Raw genomic sequence first — 6,078 nt, 5'->3', positions numbered from 1 at the left:
TGTTTATCGGTCGGGGCTAAAAATCTCTCGATCCTAGTTGAGAACCCATCGGTCTAGGTTCAGGATCCTCGGTCGGGGTGCGGAAGTCCCTCGGCCGGGATGCGGTAATCCCTCGGTCAGGGTGCTAAGGCCTCTCGATTTTGACTCTAATTCAAGAGATACCAGAATCGTATACAAATAATGTCTCGACCTATCGGTATATACGTTTTTATATTAACAATGTATACAAATAATGTACCGGCCTATCGACATATAAGGTTTTTAGTGGAATTGTATACAAATAATGTCTCAACCTATCAGCAAATACATTTTGATACAGAATCGTATATAAACGATGGCTCGACATATCTACATATAATCGATTTTTGGCAGAATTGTATACAAACAATGTCTCGATCTATCAACATATAGGGTTTTCATACGGAGTTGTATACAAACAATGTCTCAACCTATCGGTAGATAGGGTTTTCATACGAAATTGTATATAAACAATATCTCAATTTATCGATAGATAGAGTTTTGATATGGAATCGTATATAAACGATGTCTCGACCTATCAACAAATATAGTTTTAACTAGATCATGTACTTATGATCTCAGGTCCCTATCGATAGAAAAGATTATTAACGAATCATCTACAAATAATCTCTATGCTTGTCAATAAACAAGGATTACAACGGAATCGTGTACGAACGATACCTATCAACATATGTTTTTAGTACCTAATGAAAATTAGGGTTTGAAAATGGGATCATGTACGAACGATCTCATGCACCTATCGACATATAGAGTTTAGGTTACCTATTAATAAATAGGGTTTAAAATATGATCGTGTAAGAACAATCTCACGTACCTATCGACATATAGGTTTTTGTTACCTAATGATAATTAGGGTTTGAACGGGTCATGTACGAATGACCTCAGTTTCTTGTCGACATACAAGGTTGTTATTAGATAATCTACATATGATCTCTGTGCTTGTCAACAAACAAGGCTTACAACGAAATTGTGTACGAACGATTTCACATACCTATGAACAAATAGGTTTTTAGTACCTAATGACAATTAGGGGTTGATAACGGGACCGTGTACAAACGATCTCACGCACCTATCGACATATAAGGTTTATGTTACCTATTAATAAATAGGGTTTGTAAGACGGGATCATGTACGAACGATCTCATGTACCTATCGATGGATAGGGTTTTGGGTACCTAATGATAATTAGGGTTTGAAATGGGATTGTGTACCGACGATCTCATGTACCTATCGACATATAAGATTTTGGGTACCTAATGACAATTAGGATTTTGGTACTACTACACAATTACAGTTTAAAATGAAATCGTGTACAAACCATTTCTCGTACCTATCAATAGATAGGGTTTAGAGTACCTAATGACAATTAGGGTTTGAAACGTGATCATGTACGAACAATCTTATATACCTATGGAAAGATAATGTTTGGGGACCTAATAACAACTAGGATTTTGGTACCTAACAACAATTAGGGTTTAAATAGGATCATGTACGAACAATCTCACGTACATATCGATAGATATGATTTTGGGTACTAATGACAATTAGGATTTGGTACCTAACTACAATTAGGGTTTAAAACGGAATCGTGTACGAACAATTTCTCATACTTATCAACATATAAGGTTTTGGGTACCTAATGACAATAGGGTTTAAAAACAGGATCGTATACGAATGATCTCACGTACCTATCAACATATAGGGTTTTGGAGACTCAATTTGCTTAATTGGTTTTGTAGTATCGGTCCTAGGTCTTTGCCTTTTAAGAGAAAATTTAAACAGAATAATTTCCCTATTATTTGTCAAAATGACATTCGCTGTTAGTTGAAATCCGTCAGTTAGGGTTTCAAGCTTTTGCGAACAGATGACTCATATTTTGAATAAAGGGACATTATTTTGTTCCCCCAGATCCTATCCTTGCCTCTTTTTTAGATTAGAATGAACATTGATCCTTCTAACTAAATCATGATGTTTTCGGATTTGAAACGTATTTAGGCTAGGCTTTGAACATCTTTTCCGTCCTTTATGATAATTTTTCTTTCATCAAGGAATAAGATTTATTGTCCCCAACTTTCGAGATATGGGCTATAAATTCGATCTTGTGTACAAATAATTATCCAGAATCATAACACTCGAAGAAGATAGTCTAAATTTTGATGTTTTGACAAGAGTGTAACTATTTTTGGTTGCACGACATTGAACCACATTTCTTGAAAGTCTAACTCATCGTAAAATATCTTTTAGAGAGGTCTATCGACTTTCTATTATGGGTTTTCATTTGCCATTTTGCTCTTTTTTCTTTTGTTGACTCGCGGGTATATTTAGTAGAATCGGTACATCCTTGCTCTTGCCATAACAATCAAGACTAGAGTCCGAGTAAGTAACGAATGGTGATTTCAATACCTTAACCATTTTAGCCATTTTCTTTTTTTGTTTCCGGGTGTAACTAGTAGAATTAGTACATTATGCTCTTGCCGTAACAATCATGACTAGAGTTTGAGTGAGCACGAATAGTGATTTCAATACCTCAACCAATATATAAATATTTTTCAGTTAACTTTAGAGATTTTCGGGGTTTATCTAGTTCTCTTTTTGGTATTTTCATTTTTTTGGTTTTCCCCCAAAGGGGAAATTTGATGAAATGGCCCCATAACAGGGGAAATTCCAAAAAGGGCCCGCGCCTGCTAATGTTGGCAAAAAGGGCCCTTTTGCCCTGCGAAATGTCAGAAATACCCCTGGGCGCCAGATTTTACGCTCATTGACGCGATTTAGATTAAATCGCATGATTTCATTCACGCGTTTAGATGAAACGCGTGAATGTCAATTCGCGTTTTTCAATTTACGTGAATTCCCATCCACGCGTTCATCTAAAACGTGTGATGAACTCACGCGTTTTTAGATGAAACGCGTGGATGGTAATTCGCGTCTTTAGTCTTATATATAATTTTTGGCCCTAATTTAAAACAAAACCTCCCCGATTCTCCCTCCCACCCGACTTCCAAAACCACGTCTTCTCAACTGCCGACTTCCTTCAACATCGATCAAGATCATCGTTCCTCGTCCAACATCATCGACTTTCCACGTCTATTCGACATCATCGTCTTTTTCCGCCGTCTCTTCGACATATTCCGGTGAGTTTAGGGCTTTAAGGGTTAGGGTTAGGTTTTAGAAGTGTATTATGCCGTTATATTGATTTATATTGATGTATTTAGGGTTTAGGGTTTGGTTCTGGTTTCGTTTATGTGTGTAAATGCTTTTAGGGTATATGACGAGTATTGTATCAATGTTCTTATTCTGCATGCATGCATTTCACGTTTATTCATTCATTTCTCGTTTAAGAAATGGCATTTCGTGTTTGTTATGTTCTTGTGAAGAAATGTATTTTTGTGTTTTCTTTGACTGTGTAGGCTTAGGGTTTAACTTTTGCTGCTTTACTGCTTAATTTTCGTGTTCTTATTCTGCTTTACTGCTTTACGTTTAATAGAATGCCAATGAGACAGGATGAGTTTTGATTTAAGAAATGACACATCATATGCTTAATGTATTTAGAACTGTCCATTACTGCACCTTAATGTATTACTGCACCTTTACTGCACCTTAATGTATTAAGAAATTTGCAAGCATTTCTCAATGGTTAATTCGATTTGCTTATTCCCATCTTGTTCCTTGTTTTGTAGATGGAGTCCACTATAATACCCGAGTTTGCTGGGAGGGTATCTTGGAAAACCAATATGGGAAATATTGCGGCCAAGTTTGCGAAGATGAATCTAACTGAAAGGGTAGAGGAAACCCAATTCAGATTCTTATTCAAAGGGCACCCTTACTGCGTTTCTCAGGAACGATTATACACCACATGCTCCTCAGGAAGTCCAGCTCAAATTCTATGGAGATGAAGTTCCTTGTGAATGGAGAAGAGCTGTGCTTCGGGATGAGGGAGTTTGCATTGGTTACAGGTCTCAATTTTGGGAGATTCCTGCGGAGCAAACGATTTTCAATCAGGTTGAAGAATCTCCAACTTTGGTTCTTAAATATTTTAAACGTATTCCACTTATTAGAATAGCAGACCTTCATTCAAAATTCCTGTCCTGCTCTGATAGGAAGATGCATGGAAATTGGGGCTGGTATACCTTGTTTCCCATTATCTCTTTGCCCTTGACCCGAAGAGGATAATAAATATGAAACTCTTCAGCATGGTCGATGACATCGACACCTTCCTCAATTTTCCATGGGGAAAGGTGTCCTTTAGAGCAACCATCAAGGGTTTGACCAAAGACCTTGATCGCTACAGGAAGCTATATCTGCAGAAGAAGAATGCCTCGGGGAAGAACAAAGACAAAGACAAAGATGTCGATGTTTCTTATACCGTATATGGGTTCGCACTAGCCTTACAAGTGTGGACTTATGAGGTGATCCAAACGTTTGTCCCCAATCTTGCAATTAAAACGACGCTTCAAACGGAAGAGCCTGTCTGCCCAAGGATAATACAGTACAAATCAAAGAGGAAGAGCACTGCCTCTGATCTTCACACTGCCCTACAAGGCAATTGTTAAGAAAATGGAATTGTCTGAAGAAGAGAATCTTATATGCTGGGGATGACTTTGAAGATATGGGAGGTAATATGTTAGATGTCTTTTTTGATCTTGACTGCAGAAAGAGGAAATTTGGAGATATTGACGATGGAGTTCCTCATAAAAAAACTGTCATGAGGAAGAAAAGACAAATTACTCCAGCCAAAGCCAAACCTTCCACGAGAACAACCCGCAACCCTACCCCACCAGCACCAGCACCAGCAGCTCTTATTCTGTCGAGAGCGCCACGAGTAGAAAAGACGAAGACGAAGACGAAGAATCCTCTCCCCACTCCAACAGCAACAACTCCCCAGGATAGATGTAGATTGGATGAACTTTCGAAGGAGCTAAATGAATTCAAAACTGAAATGAGAAACGAAATAATCTCATCAAAACTGAAATGAGAAATGAAATAATTCTCATTAAACGGATGTTAAACCAACTACAACAAGACTTTGGCATATTATCAGCCAACAAGGGGAGAAAAAGAAGGAGAATGATGAAGAAAAGGACGAGGAAGATTTTGAGGTGAACACTGAGGTATGAGTTTGAATGATGATAAATTTCGTGCATTTGGCATTTCTTGCATTTGGTCTAATTAAAGGATTTTTTCTTTTTTGTAGGATGGGAAGGAGACAATGTTGTGCTGATTTTGGAGAAAGACAATGTTGGGCTTGTGGAGGAGAATGAAGTTGAGGTATGTATTTCTTGCATTTCTTGCATTTTTGGCATTGGTGCATTTCTCGCATTTGGTGCATTTCTTGCATTTGGTGCATTTCTTGCATTTGGTGCATTTCTCGCACTTTGCATATTTCTTGCATTTAGACTAATTGAAGACTTTTCTGTTTTTTGTAGGATGGACATGAGGAAGAAATTGTTGGGCTCTTGGAGAAAGACAATGTTGTGCTTGGGAGGACAATGAAAATGAGATCATGATTTGTTGAACGAAAAAAATACGAGGTATGCATTTCTTGCATTTGGTGCATTTCTCGCACTTTGCATATTTCTTGCATTTGGACTAATTGAAGGCTTTTCTGTTTTTTGTAGGATGGGCCGTTGTTGGAGACGGACAATGTTGGGTCTGTGGAGGAGATGATAGATGAAGATGGTGAATTGAATATCGAGGTATGCATTTCTTGCATTTGGTGCATTTCTTGCATTTGGTGTATTTCTCGCACTTTGCATATTTCTTGCATTTGGACTAATTGAAGGCTTTTCTGTTTTTTGTAGGATGGGCCGTTGTTGGATAGACAATGTTGGGACTTTAGAGGAGAAGACAATGAAAATGGTGAATTGAATATTGAGGATGGGCTTTTGTTGGAGATAGACCCTAGGAATGTTGAGGAGGCTGATGTGGTTGATGGGAAATCCGATGGTGGGAATGTTGAGGAAGCTGTGGAGGAGCAGGTGGAGAAGCAGGTGGAGGAGGAGGTGGAAGATAAGGTGGAAGGGAAGGTGGAGGATAAGATGA

The sequence above is a fragment of the Impatiens glandulifera genome, chromosome 6, assembly GCF_907164915.1.
Source record: "Impatiens glandulifera chromosome 6, dImpGla2.1, whole genome shotgun sequence".
Taxonomy (NCBI): domain Eukaryota; kingdom Viridiplantae; phylum Streptophyta; class Magnoliopsida; order Ericales; family Balsaminaceae; genus Impatiens; species Impatiens glandulifera.
The sequence above is the reverse complement of the archived record's forward strand: the minus strand, read 5'-3'. Positions refer to the sequence as shown.